The sequence below is a fragment of the Bubalus bubalis genome, chromosome 8 (assembly GCF_019923935.1).
Source record: "Bubalus bubalis isolate 160015118507 breed Murrah chromosome 8, NDDB_SH_1, whole genome shotgun sequence".
Classification (NCBI taxonomy): Eukaryota; Metazoa; Chordata; class Mammalia; order Artiodactyla; family Bovidae; genus Bubalus; species Bubalus bubalis.
In genome coordinates this window covers 74,794,115-74,816,503 of record NC_059164.1, presented here as the reverse complement: position 1 = coordinate 74,816,503, position 22,389 = coordinate 74,794,115, and the positions used below count along the sequence as shown (strand labels likewise).

The 22,389-nt window shown below is 36.5% G+C and overlaps 1 non-coding gene across 1 annotated transcript; it reads left to right on the top strand.

Annotated features, from left to right (window-relative positions):
• Positions 1–245: 245 nt before the first annotated feature.
• On the top strand, positions 246–318 carry TRNAK-CUU. The gene has a single exon. It is a non-coding gene; the product is annotated as a tRNA-Lys (tRNA).
• The last annotated feature ends 22,071 nt before the right edge of the window (positions 319–22,389 follow it).

Genomic DNA, 22,389 nt, shown 5'->3' with positions numbered 1-22,389 from the left:
ACCTGGAAGTTCTCTGTATTCCATTATTTTGAGGTTTTATGGTGGCTTCATTACTTAGAGATGATTGATTAAATCATCGGTCATTGGCGATTGACTCATCACCAGCACTCTCCACTCCCTAGGAAGTCAGGGGATTGGACTAAAATATTCACCCTCTAATCACCTGGTTTGTCCCTCTGGCAACCAGCTCCCATCCCCAGGTGGAGTTCAAAAGCCACCTAATTAACACAACAATAGACACCTTTGCCCAGCTAGCTCAGTTGGTAGAGCATGGGACTCTTAATCCCAGGGTCGTGGGTTTGAGCCCCACATTGGGCATAGTTAGCATTGGGCTTTCCTTCTGACTCAGCTGGTAAAAAATTCTCCTACAATGAGGAAGACCTGGGTTCAATCCCTGGGTTGGGAAGATCCCCTGGAGAAAGGAAAGGCTACCTACTCCAGTATTCTGGCCTAGAGAATTCCATGGACTTGTATAGTTCATGGGGTCGCAAAGAGCTGGACATGATTTTCACTTTCAGACACCTTTATGCTCTCACCATTTTGGAAATTCCAAGTGTTTTAGAAGCTTTGTAGCAGAAACAGGGATGAAGACTAAATGCATGCTTCTTATCGCAAATCACCATGTCACAGGAGGGCAGCAATCAACCCCTCTATGGAGGACAATACATGTGTTCATCACTCACCTCCAACAAAGCCAAATTAGAAGGGCTTCCAGATAATTTTCAGAGGTCAGAGGTCCCTATAAAAAGTCAGAGGTCCCTATAAAAAGCATCTCCCTCCTTGGGTAGAGCTCATCTGGGGCAATGGTTGGTTAGCATTTGCTATGCCCCTACCCAGCAGGGAAAATGCACACTGGATAGATTGTGTGGTGGAGAGAAGGGACAGAGTTCAACAGTCAGACTGCTCAGTCTGACATCTTCCAAAGAAGGTGGCCAGCTTGGAGTACCTGGTCAAATCTCACCTTGGGGAGTCAAGCTGCCAAAGTGAGAATGAGAGTATAAAGAGGTTGGTGTGGGAGGGGGAGGTGTTCACAGTAAGATGCTGATGAGAGTTGCATGGAGTGAAGGAAGCCAGTAAGGGATTGCAATTCTTTGAAATAAAGTTAGAAAAAACAAGAAAACTAACACATATTTAATTTCATATTAAACATCACTCATTTTATGCCTGTGTAAGAATAGACTAGTATCTACATTTATATTATGCATTCATGACATGCTTTATCTTTAATTTTTTAGATATTTCTGGGCTACATGGTTTGTGAGATTTCTTTGGAATTGTTATAAATCTCCAAAAGTTTTTCCAATATATTTGCTGAAAAAAAAATCTGTGTATAAGCAGACCCCAGCAGTTCAAATCCATATTGTTCGAGAGTCAACTCTGTATAGAAAAAAACATAGTTTCATAATTTATGCTCAGAGGAAGCAAATAACCTCTTTGTTCTCTTTGGTTTCATTGAACTAAAACCAGATAATGGATGACACTGTAATGTCATCCTTGCAATGTCGGGTTTGGGCACATCTGTGTATGTGATTTTTCATGGGAAGAAGGAACTTTTCAGAGTAACACACACCCCAAATGGGCCCCAAATGGGCCCTGTCTTCTGGGAGTGAAGGAACAAGTATGGAATTCTTTCCTGAAGAGACTTTGATTCTGGTAGAATTTCATCTTTTGCCATGTCGTGTCACTGTACCTTACACACTGTACCAGGTGCGACCAAATAGTATTAATGGACTACTTGCTCATTGTAATATTGAAATTATCTCTGGTTTTGTCCCTACATTCAATACCCCATCTCCAATTAGACTATGACTGTGAGATTTCTTTTTCCAAAAACATTATTTTTCCAGCTTAATTGAGATATAATTGACATATACCATTGAGCAAGTTTAAGGATTTAATCCGTTTACATCTTATAAAATGGTCACCATCATAGCATTAGATAACACCTCCAGCCTATCACACTGCCACTTCTTTTTTGTGATGAGAGCATCCAAAGTATATGATACAGAATTGTTAGCTATAACCACCATGCTAACTGTACATTCTATCCTCAGAACTTACTCATCGTATACCTGAAATTTTGTACCTTTTAACCAACATCACTTTTTGCCTACTCCTCAGCCCTTGGCAACCAACGACTCTGCTCTGTCTCCCAGAGTATGACTTTTTCATCATACAATATTTGTCTGTCTGACATTTCACTTCATGTAATGCCCTCCAGGTTCATCCAAGTTGTCACAAATAGCAGGATTTCCTACTTTATCATGGTTGTGGCCTTTCTGGAACAGGAATAGATCTTTTCTTCTTTGTGTCTCCCAAGCCTGGCTCAGGCCAGCATGTGAACGTGCTCTGTAACTATTTGCAGAGTTTAACCAAACAAAAATGAAGAATTAAACGTCAGACTCTATGTTATCACCTTGTTTTAATTCTCATCAAACTTCATGAAGAAGGCATTGTTAGCCACAATGTACAGAATAAATGCTTTTTCTATACTTTGCTGAATGTGGTGATCATGACATGTTAGAAGCTGAGTTGTTTCCCCACAAATTTAGATGTTGAAACCCTAACCCCAGAACCTCAGAATGTGACTCTATTTGGAGTCACATTCTGGAGATTGTGATCTTTAAAATCTGGAGATTGGGACCTTTAAATAGGCGGTATTAGGGCCTTAGCATGAACCCTAAACTGATCTGACTGGTTTTCTTATAAGAAGACATTTGGACACACGCAGAGGTACCAGGGATGTGTATACAGAGGAGAGGCCAAGTGAGCAGACAGGGAGAAGATGACCCTTTGCTCACCAAGGAGAGAGATCTCAGGAGAAACTAGCCCTGCCCACACCTTGATCTTGGATTTCCAGCCTCCAGGACTCAGGGAAAATAAATATCTGTTGTTTGAGCCTCTAGAACTATGAGAAAATTAATTTCAGTTGGTTAAGCCACCTAGTCTGTGGTATTTTGTTTGCACAGCCTGCAAACTAAAACAGTATGAAGTGAGGAATAATGGCTGAAGCTATGAAGAAAATGTGGGTAGTGAGGCATATGCATGAAAAAGGGGAAAGAAGATGAGATGAGTTTGTTTCATAGCTCCTTCCTGTACTCTCTGTGAAACTCTTGAAGAGCAACATTTTCTTAGCCACATCTTACTATTCCCAGTAGTTGCAACTCCTCTCTCATCTCAGCTTCAAGCAAACCATTCTCTGATCACCACTTCAAAAATTCCAGCTTATTTCCTCCAGTTCTCCAATTCCAGTAATCTTCCCCATTACCCGTGAATTCTACAACTCATGTTCCTCACTCCTTTCGTGTCTAACCTCTCTTTTTCCTGCATAGTCCTCTGGTCAATCACGGAAATCAAGAACTTGGCTACACCCTCAACTTGCCCACTTTTCTTGCTTCATTTGGCAAAACTGAAGGGTAGTTAAATACAACTCTAACTATCCATGTGAATGAATGTGGCTGGAAAAAATACTTAAGATGCTGATAATGACTACAGATAAAAATAAATTGGGGGAAGAAAGTAGAAAGAGCTGGTGGTCATTGTGGAGCATTGTGGTTATCTGCTATGTTTATAATCTGATTCCCTCAACCAGAACAGAAGGTACATGAGAAAATGGATGCTGACTCTTCCATTCACTGCTGTTCCCCTAATATATCACTAACTTATATTTATAAGACATTGCATCAGCAATAGCAGGACACACATTCTTTTTGAGGGCACATGGAACTTTTACCATATAGACTATGTTCTGAACCACACAGTAAATGTCAGCAAATTTAAAAGCATTAAAGACATATAATGTATGCTTTCTGAATGAAATGAAGTGAAATTAGAAATCAATATCCAAAAGATATTTGGAAATTCCCCATGTATCTAGATATTAAATAACAGATTCATTATTAACCTTCAGATCAAAGAAAGAATCAAAAGGAAACATCATAGTCTGAATGAAAATGAAAACAAAATATTGAAAGTTGTGAAATGTCATTATTGCAATAATTAGAATTTACAACACTAAAAGCCAGTATTATAAAAAATACATATTATAAATCAATTACCTCAGCTTTTACCTTAAGAAACTAAAAAAATAAATAAAGCAAATAACACATGAAGGAAGGAAAACAAAGATTAAAAAATAAAGATAAGAGTACATACACGTAACATGAAAAATTGAAAAACAGTAGAGAAAATCTATGAAGCCAAGAGCTGATTTGTTGAAAAACTTAAACTGATCAGCCTTTCTCTAGAATGATCAGGAAAAAACTCAGGAAGACACATATTACCAATATCAAGATGGAAGAGATGACATCATACAAGTTGTACAGATATTATCAGGATATTAGGTAAGGTTATAAGCAACTTTATTGCAGTTGCTTATATACCAACAGTTTAGAAGAAATTGATAAATTTCTTGAAAGATACAAACTACCAAAGCCTTTGTTTAATGAGTGAAGGCCTGCTGATGCAGCTGGTGCTGAGCAGGGCATGAGAACCCTCCTCACGTTTCATGCTCCTTATGCCTCAGATGAACCGGCAAGCTGACTTGTGGCTTCACCCCAGAAAGTTGACATTAGCTTTTCTAAAGGGAAAGTCAAACTTCAAACTTCACAAGAAGTGCTTTCTTGGCCTTTCTGAGACAGGAAGCCATCCAAGCATTGGTGTGTGCCAAAGAATGGTGTCGTCCAAGGCACGGATGGGGCTCAAAGAGATAAAAAGTTATGCTGAAGAATTTTATCTAAACTTGTTATAAGTAGGTTTATAAATGTAGTGAAATGGCAGTGCAGGATCATTCAAACATGATAAGAAATAATGAGGGATGGAAAAAAGGGCAGCTTGCTTGAATTTAGGCACCATTTGTCCCCCAAGGTCTAGGGTTATCTGGAGGCAAAGTTTGAATTCTTTGTTTCCTTCTGTTGGGCTCATTTTCTCAAGGCTAATTAAAACAGTTGTTTGGCAGCTTCCATGTTGTTCACAAAACTTGCCATTCACAGCTCTTCTTTTTTTAAATATATGTCTCAGCTATACCTCCATTTACATGACAGAGACAACTTTCCAAGAAATGCCAGGTAAAATGTGCATGCATACTCAGTCATGTCGGATTCTTTGTGACCCCCATGGACCATAACCTGAGAGGCTCCTCTGTCAGTGGGATTTCCCAGATAAGAATACTGGAGTGTGTTGCCATTTTCTCCTTCAGGGGATCTTCCAAACCCAGGGATCAAACCTGTGTCTCCTGCATTGGCAAGCAGATTCTTTACCTCTTGAGCCACCTGTGAAGTCCCTCTTTCTTTCTCCAATTATCTTTAAAATCTGTACTTCAACCTCTATCATAGACATCAGGGATAAAATGGGATATGAGATTTGAAGCCACAGATAATATTACCACCATGTTGCCTTCTGTCTTATTTTTAAGGAACAAAAAGAATATTTTAATTTTAAGGGGACAAGGTGGCTTATTTTCATGATTTATTTCTAATTCTCTTTGATATTGCCTTTTATAGTAAAGAGGTTTCTTTTCCTGACATCATTTCTGATGTTTTACTCCTTGTTCTGTTGTTGTTCAGTCGCTAAGTCGTGACCAACTCTTTGTGACCCCATGGACTACAGTGTGCCAGGCTTCCCTGTCCTTCACCCTCTCCCTGAGTTTGCTCAAACTCATGTTCACTGAGTCAGTGAAGCCATTCAACTATCTCTTCCTCTGTCTCCCCTTCTCCTCTTGCTCTCAATCTTTCCCAGCATCAGGGTCTTTTCCAATGAGTCAGCTCTTTGCATCACACGGCCAAAGTATTAATTTCCTTTAGGATTGACTGATTTGATCTCCTTGCTGTCCAAGGGACTCTCAAGATTCTTCTCCAGCACCACAGTTTGAAAGTGTCATTTCTTTGGTGTTCAGCCTTCTTTATGGTCCAACTCTCACATCCATACATGACACCTGGAAAACCCATAGCTTACTTGGTGCACACGGATGAAGGTTTGGAGAAGGACTGGAATGGGGGCTACAATTCAGGACCTTTAATAAAATGTCGTGCTATCTTTTCTTGTATGTTTATGACCTCTCTTAGCAGTTCCTTAGATGTGCACTGATAGTGCCTTACATATTAATTCTTACAAATCACATCATGTAAAATGTCTCATAATAATTTGATTTATATGCTCATGATCACTAATAAATGGAGAAACTCTTCATTCTTTTATTGACAGTCCATGCTTTTGTTTTCAGAAAATTGCTATTTTTTTTTGGTTCACTGTCTATTTTTTCTATTGGGTGGTTTGTCTTTTTCTTATTTATTTATAGTTAGATGATCAATAAACAGGTGAATAAAGGATAGATAGATGACATATAAATAAGAATCACATTTTAGCTATATATGTTACAAATATCTTCTCATTTTTCACTTTTGTTCACAAGCAGATGTTTTTAATTTCAGTGGAGTGGACTCCATCAATCACTTCCTTTGTGATTAGTGCTTTGTGTGTGTGTATACTTTAAGAAATCCTTCTTAACCCCAAGATCAGAATGATTTTCATCTACATTGCTTTTACCAGTTTAAAGCTTTGTTTTTGACACTTAAATCATTAATCCATCTGGACTTAATTTTTCTACAGTGGGAGGTAGACATCTATTTCATAAATTCCATGTAGAAATACATTTTCTAAGTTCTGTATATTATATAATCCCTTCTTTAAGCAATGGCCTCCCATGACACTGTCATCATTTATCAAAATTCCATGTAGTCTTTGGTCTATTTCTATTACTTTGCTTTGTTAATTAATTTGCTATCTTCTTGCAAAATCAAAATAATAATTGCTATAGTATAATAATTAGATAAACTTGGATAGTAACTGCCTTTGTTTCTTTATAGATTGGGAACCCTTTGAAGATAGAGAATGTGCCTCATTCATCTCTGTCTCCCCAAGAAGTACTTGTTATCTGACATATAAAATGCTCTCAGTAAATATATTTCTGGCAATTTTAATATGAGATACTTCTCCCATCAAGATGTGGAGTCTACATTCTCTCTCAAACTCGGGAGAGCATGTTGTTATTAGACCTCTGGAATATAGTATATATGATATTGCATGACTTTGGAGAAGGCAATGGCACCTCACTCCAGTACTTTTGCCTAGAAAGTCCCAGGGACGGAGGAGCCTAGTAGGCTGCAGTCCATGGGGTAGTTAGAGTCAGACACGACTGAGTGACTTCACTTTCACTTTTCACTTTCATGCATTGGAGAAGGAAATGGCAACCCACTCCAGTGTTCTTGCCTGGAGAATCCCAGGGACGGGAAGCCTGGTGGGCTGCCATCTATGGGGTCGCACAGAGTCGGACATGACTAAAGCGATGTAGCAGCAGCAGCAGCAATATAGTAGATATGGTATTGTATGACTTCCGAGCCTTAAGGTCAGGAAGCTTCTTCCTCATTTGCTGAAAATCTTGCCCTTGGAGCCCTTGCCTTGGAGGTAAGGGGTCTAACCTCCCCAAGACAACCAAGCCTGAAGTCAAAGCCACAGGAGAAGAGATGAGTAGGCATTCCTGTCCAGGCTTTTAAGTTATCCCATCCCTCATGCCAGGAGATTGAGAGAAGAATTCTCCAGGGAATTCTAGCTCCAGACTCTTGAGTCACCCTGAGCAGTTCAGTCATCCCTGCTGAGGCTCCAGGCATTGTGTATAAGGTGGGCCAATGACACTATGCTGTGTGCAAATTCCTGATGTACTGAGCCTGGGATTCTAACAAAGGCTGTTATGTTGCACCACTAAGGGTTGGGGCTGTTGACTATGCTGCCATAGACAGCTGGGATGTGTGTTAAATGGAGTGAGGGAAGACCACACGTAGACAGAAGCATGGACAACAGCAAGGCTCTGGGACGCAGGAGTCCATGGACCCCGGGAGTATTTCTGCTACCTGACTGTACATCCTCTCACTTTACTGGTCTCAGTTTCCCTGCTGTAAAACCATTATGTTGCACTCAGTAATTTAAAAATTTCCTTCCAGTTCTATTGTCTCTACTTGTAAACCAATTCAATCTGATAACCATGTTATTTAAAGCCAGAATAGGCCTACAAATTCACCTCAGAACTCTCATTTCCAGGATTGCCAAGTGGATGGATGCTAGTGGTTACTATTAATGCATTTTATTTACCAGATATATAACAGTCACAACCCAAATTTCCTAATAAAAATGATTCATCATACATAATGTATTCTCTTACTGCATTTAAAAAGATTAGAGACAGTACATATCTACTAGATGGAAATTAAAAGAAAACACAGAAGAGGTAACATACTCAAAAATGTATACCCATATAATTAATTTGATAACAATTGGTTATTGTTAATGATTATTATCAACAATTTCCACAATGATTATTTAATTCAATTCTCAGTAATCAAGAAGCAAAGGCTAACATCATGGGTTACCGAACTTCTTTGATAAAATTTAGCAGGTAAACCTCTGAGCAATGATCAAAGACACCCCAATAATGTATTGTAAGAGTCATGTAGTGATAAAAAAGCAACGAAGCTTGCAAAATCTAGATATAAGGTCTCAGTAACACTGACAACACCCTGTCAGTTAGATATCACAGCGCTGCCATTTTACAGATTAAAAAAAAACAAAAACAAAAAACTGAAGCTAAGGGAGACAAATGACAGTTGCTTAAAATTTTGCACCTTACAAATGCTAGAACAAAGACTCAAATGTAGATTCATGAGCTTAAAACCAACCTCTTTCCACCATGGTTATAATAAATCCCAAGTTGAATTTACATTTAAGACCTTACACCAGGACACGAGCCAGCCTGTGTCCAGGGTCTCTGATGGCAATTGTGCAAAAATGCAGAGATGTGACTGTTCTCTTTATTAACTTCCAAAAAACCCTCAAGTTACAAATATAATAAAACATTCACAAAAATGATGTAAGTGTGCTATTTATGTCAGGAGAATGAGGGAGGCTAAGCTAATGAAATTCAAAATTTATAAAAATATGCCCCACAACACAAGAAAGAATAGATGGCTGGCCTGCCCCTGCCCTTATCTTTCTCAAATATCAACCTCCTCAACCACGTCTCTGATAAGAATTGGAAAGCAAACAGTTCAAAATTGGTCTTTCTTGGCAAGTTGTAGGAATAAACACCATTAAATAAATTTATTGTGAGTCATTGCAACATGCTGTAACCTGGATGTGCAATAGCACAAGTGTTGTGTGGTCCAGTAATCTCGGTAAGTGTTTTCATGAGAAAAGGACAGGTACTTTTCACTTGAATCTCATAGGATATTGTTAATGTTCATAAGTTTTAACTGCAACAAATATTAGGGTTTGAATTATTTTAAAATTCCTTTAAATAATGTATATAAAGATGATCTTCACCTGCAGCTCTTTCATAGGACCCATTCCTGATGCTCAGCATAATCTGAATGAAGCCAGAGTGCCCCAGTCTCCTCCCTCATCATCCACCACCAATAAAGTCCTCAAATGCTGGACTTCTGTCCCCTTTGCTGAATTCCCTGGACATATAGGAGAATTGTTTTAACCCCAAAAACATGCAGGCAGTTTGACTTTATGTGAATTCCCAATTCTTTCAGGCCTTTTTAATTTGTGTGACTTTAGTAACTGCCCACTGGTGGCTCAACATCCTCGTAAGTTAAAATTACCCACAAATTATTTTTTTAAAAAAGCAAAACAACAAAAAATTTCTCTCTTGAAGACTGGAAATAAAAAAGCTAAGAGAGATTTTGAAAGGTCTTGGATCTACTAGAAGATAAACTTAGAAGAGATTATCCTTTCAATAGTTTGCCTTGATTCAAAATTTTATTTTTAGTCTGTAAGTAATTCACATGCATCCCTTTGTTCTAGGTATTTTAACAGGCTTTGTAGGAATCATATGAAAAATCCTGGGCTCATCCCTGTATTTGCATCTTTTTGAAACTTGTTTTCTTTGCCTGGAATACTCCATTCCCCTTGCCCATCAGGAATCAGCTTTGGATAGCCCAATTTTTACCTCCTTTTAGAAATCTTCCCCAATTTCCTCAGATAGAATTGGGGGTCTTACAAGCTTATAAGGCAGCTGTGATTTTGTATTAGCAATCTGGACTTTTCATTTCACTCAACAAATAGTCTTTAAAAAAATTTTATATATTGTTCGCCTGTCATGTACCAGCCTTCACTCTAAGCCTGGGGAGATGATGTTAAGGTAGACTCCCCAGTTTAATGGAGGTTACACTGAAGTCCAACACACAAACCATCAATAAACATGTTAATAATATGCTAGCACATGCATACAAGAAGAAAGAAAAGTGGCAAGAATATAAACTCAGAAAGTTCTGGGGTAGGGCCCTGTGAAGTGATGTTGAGCAGAAGCCTGAGTGACTCTCAAGAAAACATTGTTCCAGGAAGAGCAGGAGCAAATGCAGAGCTTGTTAGGCATGGGGCCTGTTTGAGGCCAACAGGGCTGGAGCTTAATGAGTGAGGGGAAAAGTAGGAAAAAGGGATTTGTGGTATGAACCTAGGGTCTCATCATATAGAGTCCTACAGAACATGGTCAGCACTTTGCATTTTCTCCCAAGCCATTAAAGAGTGTTGGGTAAGGGATGACATCATCTAATTTATGTTTCAAAAGCATCCATATGGGGTTACTGTCACAAACATAAAGCTAAATGCAAAAAAGCAGCCACAAGAGTACATATTGCATCATTTCGTTTATGGACAAGTTAAGATCACACTAATCTATGCAATTAGGATACAAGATACCAGTGACTGGAAGGAAGACAGTGACTGGAAGACTTAGGGCTATCCTGCTTCTTTATGAGTACTATTAATAATTACATGAATGTGTTATGTTTGTGAATATTTGGCTAGCTGATATTTATGTGAATTACTCTTAATACATATTATACCTTAGAGGATAAAAATGAAAAAGGGAAAAATAAAAAAACAGAAGCTAAATAAAGGTAAATCTAGTAAAGGTGAATAAAGTATCTACCCACTGACAAGCTTTCTGTTTTCAATGAAACTTGTTTTATAATGATTAAACCCAAAGCATAATATCAGTACTCAACTATTCAGACCTGACTTTTGGATTGTTGCTTGAATTGGTGAATGATGTCCTGTGAAGAAAAAAAGTGACCCATACAATTCCAAAATAAAGGAACTCTCTAAACTAAAAAAAAAAAAAAAAAAGGCAAAGCATCCATATGGCTATGACCACTGAGTAACTGCCACATTCATCATTGCAGCCACTCCATCTGCTAAATTCACTCTTTTTAATTATTTTTTGTATAATTCCCTCTCCTCATTTAGAATATAAAACATTGGGCTACTGAGGACAAAAACCTAAAACTCTAAGTGGGAGCACTCTTAAAGACAGACACAGTTAGAAGAGATTTTTGGCAGTCAAGCAAGACAATGGTTATGATTAGATGGGATGGGGTAGTGGCCCCATGGAATGCACAGACACTGTGTTGAAAGCCCTGGCAGGCCAATGGTGGTGGAGCGTCACCAGGAATGCAACCCTATTTTCACTTATATAATCCCCAGTTGAAACAAATGGCCATTCTCCACCTGCCCAATGAAGACAAAGGTATGCCTTCTTTAGAAGAATATATTGTCTGTAGACCTTAACTTTTTCAAATGCATAATAAATGCCATTTTAAAAATAATGATTTACTTTGAAATATAGAAACATAACCTGCTGCTGCTGCTGCTAAGTTGCTTCAGTCGTGTCCGACTCTGTGCGACCCCATAGATGGCAGCCCACCAGGCTCCCCCATTCCTGGGATTCTCCAGGCAAGAACACTGGAGTGGGTTGCCACATCCTTCTCCAATTCATGAAAGGGAAAAGTGAAAGTGAAGTCGCACAGTCGTTTCCGACTCCTAGAGACCCCATGGACTGCAGCCTACCAGGCTCCTCTGCCCATGGGATTTCCAGGCAAGAGTACTGGAGTGGGGTGCCATTGCCTTCTCTGACACATAACCTATAGCTGAGGAAAAAACAGATGATACTAACAGGCTACCCAGATTTTGTAGTTAGCTGGCAAAGATTTCAAAATAATTATCCTTAATGTGTCTAAGAAAATAGAGAAAGTGATAGGCAAAATTAGTGTAAAATGGAAAATTTGAATTTAAAATTGCAATCTATAAAAATAATCAAATGATTATTTTAGGAAAGAAAAAATACAACATCTGAAACAAAGAACTTAAAAAGAGACTTAACAGCATAAAGGTACAACAGAAACACAATTATTTCTGATTGAAACACAATCAAAAAATACTGTTAGTAGTAGAAAATATCTAATCTGAAAGACAGAGAAAAAAATGTAAATATAGAAAAGAATATTAAATAAATATGGGGCTTAATGAAAAAGATCTATTTTAGTACAGGAGGCAGACTCCAAAATGGAGTCCCAACATTCCTCCTGGAATGTAAACACTTCGGTGTCATCATATTCCTTTTCTGTGAGATGAATGTAGTGACTTGCTTCTAATAATACAGAAAAAGACAAGGGATTCTGAGATTTTGTTACTAAAAGATTGTGTTTTCATCTTGATCACCATGTCAACCAGGGGAATATCTACTAAAGAAAAATTGCTAAATCTCTGTAAGAACTCTGAGGTTTGTGGTGAATTGATTGACCCTAGTCCTATTCTCTGCCCCTGAGTTTACTAGCAGCCTTGAAAACAATGATCTGCATTCCCAGATCAGCACCCACTGATGGTAGCGGACACCAATCACAAAGAATTATGTGTTTTGAACTGTCTGATGACTCCCTTGAAAACCAACCCAAAAGGCTTGCTTTTATCTTACCTAATACAGAACCTACCTAGTCCTGAAGCTGTTACCCAATCAATATTTGTCAAAAACACTTACAGGCAAATGTTTTAGTCACTGATGCCTAAGGCAATGAATAAAGTTGAGACAAAGAATAAATGAACTAAAATTTTGGGAGAAAAGTCTGAGAAATAAAACGCTTTGGGAAATAAGAGCTTTGGAAAGCTCTGACATATTCCTGGAAATCTAGAAGATCATGAACATTCTCAGGGCTGTGCACATGCTTAGTAAAGACCTGAGAATGCTCTGATCTATCACTCCTGCTGACCTTGAGGCTGTGAAAGCAAGAAGTAAAGTCATAACTGTAATCTCTTTGACTGAATGCTGAAGACATGCCCCGATGTACACAGAGTTTCTTTGCAATAAATGGCAGAAGATTTGGTTTTGTTTATTTGTTTGTTTGTTCAGTTTGGATCTAAGCATTCAAGATAACCACTAAATTAATGAGACTAAAATTTCAGTGGTCACACACACACAATAAAGGATATCCAAAATTAGTTGAGAAAGTCTTTATTAAAAAACAGAAAATAGTAACTACAGCAAGATACAGCAATAAACCACTGAGGAAGATAAGGGAGACTTGATTTCCAGAGTTGTTATAACATTTAAAATGTCCAGTTTTCAACAAAATATTGTGACACAAGTACAGAAATAAGAAACATACACAGGAAAAGGGCAATTAATAAAAACTGTCCCTAACAGTGGACTAATAAGACAAAGAATCTAAAATAGCTACAGTAAATATGTTTAAAGAACTTAAAAAGAAACTATATCTGAAGAACTATGCTAAAGACTAATGTCTCACCAATAGAGAAATTATATAGAGATACAAATCATAATTTTACATATATGTATATGATATATATATTTATGAAAATAAATACTGTAAAAAAGAGACAAAATACTATTTAGAATCAAAATAATTGAAACAAAAAATTCACTTGTGTGCGTGTTCTATCGCTTCAGTCATGTCCAACTCTTTGGGATCCTATGAACTGTAGCCCACCAGGCCACTCTGTCCATGGGATTCTCCAGGCAACAATACTGGAGTGGGTTGCCAATGCCCTCTTCCAGGGGGATCTTCCTGATGAAAGGAAATCATGTCTGCCTATATCTTCTTCATAGGAGGTGGATTCTTTCCCCACTGGACACCTGGAAAGCCCCAAAATTCACTAGATGAGTTCAATACCAAACAAGAGAAGACAGAAGAAAGAATCAGAACATTTAAAGATAGATCAACTCAGATAATGTAGTTTTGAGGAACAGGAAAAAAAGAAAACACAGGGAAAAAAAGAAAAAGAAAATCCTGAGAGATACATAGGACACCACCAAGCATTCCAACATGTGTACAATGGAAGTCCCATAATAAGAGGAGAGAGAAAAAGAGACAGATAGATTAAAAAAATACACACCAAGACACATCAAACCGACAATAACCCAACAAAGTAACTCATTACATACAATGGATCCTCAATAAGATTAACAGCTATATCTCAACAGAAACCATGAAAGCAAAAGGCAGTAGAAAGACATTCAGTGTTAAAAAAAAAAAAACCTTCAAGTAAGCTTTCTATACCTGAAGAAAACCCTTTAAAAAGAAGAAGAAATTAAGACATTTCCAGAATAACAAAGTATAATGGAGTTCATCCCTAGCAGAACTGCACAAGAAATGCTAAAGAAAGTACTTCAAGATGAAATAAAAGGATGCTAGACATTAACTTAAAGAACACTGCTGAGGGTCATAACAATAACACAAAGCAAGATCAAATGATCTACTGATTGCACTTCCCAATACACTCAAAAGAATGAAAATATATGATCAAATGAAAGTTTTTACATAAATGTTCATAGCAGCATTATTCATAATAATAAAATAGTGGAAATGACCAAATGACTATTAACTAATAAGTGCATAAATAAAATATGATACAGTTATTCAACAAAATCTTGTTTGGTCATAAAAAGGAATGAAGTACTGATATATGCTATTGTTCAGTCACTAAGTCATGTCCGACTCTTTGTGACTCCATGGACTGCAGCACTCCAGGCTTCCCTGTCCTTCATTATCTCCCAGAGTTTGCTCAAACTCATGTCCATTGAGTCGGAATGCCATCCAAAGATCTCTTCCTCTGTTGTCCCCTTCTTCTCCTGCCTTCAATCTTTTGTAGCATCACAGTCTTTTACAATGAGTCAGCTCTTCGCATCAGGTGGCCAAAGTATTGGAAGCTTCAGCTTCAACATGTGCATCCAGCATTCAGCATCCTTCCAAAGAATATTCAGGGTTGATACATGCTACTGTTACATGCTACATTATGAGTAAATCTTGAAATTTTTAAGCTAAATTAAAAAGCTCAAACACAAAACAGTGTATATTGTGTGACTCCATTTGAATCATTTCATGTGAAATGTCCAGGCAAATCCATACAGACAGAAAACATTAGTTGCTGCCATGGACTGAGAGAAAAGGAAGTGGGGAGTGAGTGATTAATGAGTACAGGGTTTATTTTGGAGGTGACAAAAAAAAGTCACTGAGTCATACACTATTAAATGGTTAAAATAGAAAAACATGAATTTAACATTTATTTTTTAAATGCTTATTTTTATTTAAAAAGGATTAATCTTGACAAAAAAAATGAAAACTTAGGAAAAGAACCAAGTAAGTTGATTTGACTTCGCAAGTCTTATTTATAACCTACATTAAATTTGTTAATTATATAAGCCACATTAATTAAGACAATACAAAGAGGGTGTAGGGGCAAACAAATATGTTAATAGCATATAAATCAATTTATGAAATAAAGAATGGGTCCTTGGCATACAATACTAAAGGCATTATAAGTTATGCAAAAAGAGGAATTCATTTATTAAATCATATTGGGACAATTGGTTTTCCATAATAAAACAATGAAATTACATCAATGACACTATACTCCAAAATAAGTTCAAGATGTGTTATAAAAAATTGAATTTAAAAAGAAAAAGCTTTTAAATATTTAGAAGAAAATATAGGAGAATTTCTTTGTAATTTCAATTAAGGATAGGGTTTCTTAAGTGAGACCATAAAAGTAATTTTAAAAAACTGAAAAAATATGACTCCATCACAGTAAAATAACACAACAAATTATACTATAAATAGTTTAAAACTAAGCTACAGACTTGTAGACATAGTAAATAACATTTTAAGCTTATTAAAAGAAAAGTTGAGTTTCTATATATTAACAAAAAATCATAAAGAGAAATTACAACCATCAAGGAAGTGAAAGGTCTATACACTGAAAGCTATAAGATATTGATGAAAGAACCTGAAGAAGATAAAAAGAAATGGGAATGTATTCCATGCTAATTGATTGGAAGAACTGATATTGTTAAAATGTCCATACTACCCAAGAAGTTCTACAGATTTAATACAATACTGATCAAAATTCAAAAGACATTTTTTAACAGAAATAGAAAAAAGATCCTAAAATTTGTATGGAGTCACAAAGCACCCTGAATAGCCAAAGCAATCTTGAGAATGAAGAACAAAGCTGGAGGCATCATATTTTTTTAATTTCAAGCTGTACCAAAGCTGTAGTAATGAAAATAGCATACTATTGGCACACACACAAAGAAGCAAGCAACATAGATCAAAAGAACTGAAAAGAGAGCCCAGAAATACACATATATATATGTTATATAATAAATAACATATATTATGTTATAATATAAATAATAAATATATATATATGTAGATAGATATGATATAGACATGTCTGACTCTTTTCAACCCCATGAACTATAGCCAGCCAGGCTCCTCTGTTCATGGAATTCTCCAGGCAAGAATACTGGGGTGTATAGCCATTTCCTTCTCCAGGGGATCTGCCTGACCCAGGGATTGAATTTATATATATATATATATATATAAATTAAATCTGGACAAAGATACCAAGGATAAGGTGGGCTTCCCTGGTAGCTCCTGATGGTAAAGCATCTGCCTGCAACGTGGGAGACCTGGGTTCAATCCCTGGGTCAGAAAGATCCCCTGGAGAAGGAAATGGCAACCCACTCCAGTACTCTTGCCTGGAAAATTCCATAAATGGAGGAGCCTGGTAGGCTACAGTCCATGGGATGGCAAAGAGTTGGACATGACTGAGCAACTTCACTGGTTCACTAGGGGTGGGGTGATGATCTGGCAGAGTGCTATAAACCTGATTGATCAACCTGACCAGGAATATGCAATGGAAAAAGAAAGTTTCTTCAATAAACGGTGCTGGGAAAACTGGATAGATACATGCAAAAGAATGAAACTGGACCTCTATCTTATACCATACACAAAAATCAACTCAAAATTAATTAAAAACTTGAATGTAACACCTAAAACAGTAACACCTAGAAGATGACATAAGGAGTAATCTCCTTAACATTGGTTTTTGCCAATGATTCTTTTTCTGTTCAATATCAAAAGCAAAGGCAACAAAAACAAACAAGTGGGAATACATTAAACTAAAAACTTCTGTTCAGCAAAGGAAACCATCAACAAAATGAAAAGGCAACCTATGGAATGGGAGAAAATGTTTGCAAACTACATATTTAATAAAGGGGTAATTTTCCAAAATATACAAGGAACACATACAAATCAATAGCAAAAAGAAACCCAAATACCTAAGTAAAAAATGGGAGAGAGGTTCAAAAGGGAGGGGATATATGTATACCTATGGCTGATTCATGTTGAGGTTTGACAGAAAACAAAAAATTCTGTAAAGCAATTATCCTTCAATTAAAAAATAAATAAATTTTAAAAAAATAGACAAAAGGCCTGAATAGATATTTTTCCAAAGAAGACACAAAAATGGCCAATAGGTACATGAAAAGATGCTCAGCATCACTAATCATTAAGGAAATACAAATGAAAATTACAATGACTTGTCACCTTACATTTGTTAGAAAGGCAATTATCAAAAAGGCAAGAAATAACAAGTACTGGCAGGTATGCAGAGTAAAGGGAAATCATGTATATACTGTTGAGAACATCAACTGGTACAGCCATTATGGAAAGCAGTATGAAAGTTCTCAAAAAATTAAAAATAAAACTATCATATGATCAAGCAATCCCACTTCTAAGTGTATATCCATAGGTAAAAGATTATTATCTCCTAGAGATATCTGTATTTCATGTTCATTGTGGCATTACTCATAACAGCCAAATACAGAAATAACCTAAGTGCCTATTGTCAGATGAATAGACAATAAAGATATCATACATATATACATACATACATAGAGTGGCATATTATCCAGCTTTTAAAAAGAAGGAAATCTTACCATTTGAGACAACATGGATAAACCTGGATGGCAGTATGCTAATAAAATAAGTCAGAGATATAAAGACAAATACTGTATGATCTCATTTATATGTGGAATCTAAAATAGATGAACTTATAGAAACAGAGAGTATGATGGTGATTACCAGGGACTCGGGTAGGGAAGATTGGGAGAGCTTGCTTTAAGTATATAAACTTTCATATATAAAATGAATAAGGTTTTATGGTCTAATGTATAACATGGTGACTATAGCTGATAATACTATTGTATAACTGAAAATTTCTAAGAGAACAGAACTCAAAAGCTCTTATAAGAGAAACTAAAAGGTAAATATGTGAGATGATGCATCTTAACTGACTCACTGAGAGGAAGCCTTTCACAATGTATACTTAAACCAAATCATCACTTTATACACTTTAAATATCTGACAATTGCATCACATGTCAATAAATAAAATCATATGGCAATAAAGCTGAAAAAAATAGAAAAGTACTATGAGCCAGAATATATATTTATAAATGAACATATACACATCAAAACAAATATATAAAATTGGCATATTTTCAAATAGTAAAATTGTCACAAAATAAAACAAAAATTCACCACAGATGAATGAAAATGAATAATTAACAAATGAGAAGACACCTAGCCTCACTAATTTATCCGAGAAATATTAATTAAATTATAGGAAGTTGAAGTCTGTACCATAAGATTGACAGTATTAAGAAGTTTACACTGAAACTGTTAGAATTCTTTCAATTTAAATTAGAAATAGAACAGAAAATCCAAATAAAATTAACTTACTTATAAGGAAATGTATTACTCTGTAAAACTGGAGGTAATTTGAGCTTCAGGTCGTTAATGACTTGGCCATGGCACCTTTCCTTTCTGAACTCCTCTCCTATAGATCATTTAATGATGGCCTATGATATAATTACCATTGTGGTATTTTGCAGATGATATACCATTCCATCCTGAAACCCTTCATCAGGTCCTGTCTCCCTTGGGTTTGAACATAACTGTATCAGCACACACAGTCATCCAATTCTAAATTCTGCACCCTTTCTACTACATCCTTTTGCTGCTCTAACAGTGTAATCTTTAGTGATCTTTTTATGCTATTTATTTGAAAAATTAATAAAGACACCCATTCCTAAGTTACATGGTCTGGGATATCATACAAAAGTCACTAATGCTGAATTGGTAGCTGACATTAAGTAATTATTCAATTTATTAATTAATCGATCAATTCAAAATGTATTAGAAGTTTATTTTTCTCCAGGTAACTGGTCAACTTCTGAAATCATAAACACGAGTAACACCTATTCTTGACCTTTGAGGAATTTTGTTTGTGTAATGGCTGCATTATTTCCAATCACCATGTAGATGGCTGCTGCCATTTGTTATTATGAAACTGTAATGGTTTCTTATGCAGATTGGTCTATTTGACATTTTCCATTCACAGCTCTTGCTATAAATTTGGGAAAAATTTACTCACTGAAGTTTTTACCACTGTTGCCTTAGGAAGTCTGAAATTGTATTAGTATCACTCACAGTTGTTTATGATTTTTAAGGAGAGAAAGGAGGTATGGCACTTACTGAGGGACACTAATGATGTTGCCCTGAGGATGAAGACTTTCGAAGGCCCAAATGCAGAGCCTGAGTCAGAACCTTGGCCCTTTCCCACTATAGATTTTTCTGTTTGTTTGAAAAAAACTATCTTACTACATCCCTCAGAAAGGGTCACAGCCTATGGCAGATACTATTTACCTCCCATGCTCCCATCTTCTTAATCAACAAGTCCAGAATTTTGCTCATCAATGGACTTAGATTAAGCACAGGGGAAGGGGGAGAAATCTACATTCCTCAACCTGGGAAAATCTATAGTCATATAAGAGATGGCTGGTCTCTGAGACATTTTTCATTCAATAAATACAGTTAACCCTTGAACAACGTGAAGGTTAAGGGCGCCAACCCCCACAAAGTAAAAAACCTGTGTACTGCCATCTTTGCCTGGAAAGCAAAGGAACTGATAAATGGCTCAGCCAAGGTCAGGAAGCTGAAACAGTTTGGATAGAATCAGGATTCATCCTGTAGTTTTTTTGATTCTACCATTGGAATCTCTAATAAAACACAATCTGTGCCCCTCCTACTTAAAGATCTGTAAAACAAAAATGCCGACACTATTTTTACCAAAAAAAAAAAAAAAAAAAAAAAATCTGCCTATAAGCCCACCCACACCATTGAAACCTGTGTTGTTCAAGGGTCAACTGTATTTCTGAACTCTTATTCTGTGCCAGATGCCTTTCTGGGTGCTGCTGCCTGCCAATGCAGGAGACACAGGCTAGATCGCTGATCTGGGAAGATCCCGTGGAGAAGGAAATGGCAACCCACTCCAGTATTCTTGCTTGGAGAACCTCATGGACAGAGGAGCCTGGAGGGTCCATGGGGTCACAAAGGGTCGGACATGACTCATGACTGAACAAAGAGATGTTAGCCAAAGCCTGCTAAGAATAATGGGGAAATTATTGCTTTCGTCCTATAGGCACCCACCTCCTTGTGTAACTTCCTCCTTCTTGTTTGAAGGGTGGGCATTATGGCTGGAGCTGCAGCAGTTCCCTGGTGGCTCAGCTGGTAAAGAACCCACCTGCGAATGCAGGAGATGCAAGAGAGGCGAGTTGGATCCCTAAGTCAGGAAGATCCCCTGGAGAAGAAAATGGCAACCTGCTCCAGTATTCTTGTCTGGAAAATTTCATGAACAGAGAAACCTAAAGGGCTATAATCCATGGGGTCACAAAGAGTTGGACATGACTGAATGCATGCATGCGTGCAGCATTCATGGTAGCAACAGGAGGGGAAAAGCTATTGGAATTGGATCATATAATCATACTGCTTATTGTTTAAGAGATAAACCAACCCACTTATTTTGTTGAAAGCCATGATGGTATAGGTTCTTTTTATTTTATAAGCAATAGAAAAAATTCTGAATCTGATTTTTCTTTTATACATTATTTTAGGAGTTTTTCATTTCTGTATAATAAATGCTGTGTCCTGCCTTAGTGCAGTGTCCTGGGATACAGGAAAATTTGAAAAGGCCCTGTCTTTGGAAAGCAGGCTAAGATATACATTATGGAATAACAAAATATCTGGGACTGATAAACAACAAGGACCTACTGTATAGCATAAGGAACTATATTCGATACCTTTTAATAAGCTGTAATGGAAAAAATCTGAAAAAAATACTTATATATAACTGAATCACTTTGCTGTACACCTGGAACTAACACAACATTGTAAATCAACTATACTCAGTTAAAAAGGAGAGGAAACAAAAGTCTTACTTTATATGTTTGTTGATTAGATAAATAAATTGGGAATTACAGGGATTAGGTAACATTTGAAATCCACACTACTTATTACTAGCAGAAAGAAATTGTAATTCTGTTTTCATGGTGTCTATTTCAATGTCATTTAAAAAAACCCACACATATAAACAATCTGAATCACAAAAAAAAAGGGCAAAAAGAATGAAATTTATAAGTCCATGCCCAGGGTTCCAAGGAAGAGTATTTCTGCAGAATGTTACAATAGTTATTTTGCTATTATGAGATACTCTATTATCCAAAGAATTTGGAACACTTCATAATAAGGTTAAGCATATTTGTTTCTCTAGGACTCCTCAAGCCTTTAATATAAGAAGATGTACAATGAATCATAAAAAGACAGAAACAGTGTGCAAGCATTTCTCCTTTTCTGTAGACTATGGAACCTACTCCTCCTGGAGCATTTTAAGAGACTGGTGTTCTGAAAAATAAACTTTTAAAAGCATCATAATTTATTAACTCGAGAACTTTGTGAACTGATTCAAAATATAGATAGAAAAAAAAGAAAACTAAAAAGGAATCACACCACAGTTAAACACACTAAAAATTTTAAAAATAACATTCTGATATTCAAGAAAACTTAAGTACTAAAGCAGTTTCAAAAACCTAAATATTCTAAGTACAAAGCAACCTTAAGTGAAAATGTCAAGGACTCTCATGCCAACTTGGCATTCTCAAAAGAGAAAAGAGAAGACTGTTTATACATTTTATGCTGCTACTTATTATCACATAATGACTAACATGGCCAAATATATAAAACTATTTAATCTTCAATATAACATAAAATGTATCAATTCATTATGTTAATTACTAAAATTTAAAAGTTGACAGTCAAAAATAGCTCAACTTTTTATGAATCAAAGAAATACAGTAACAAAT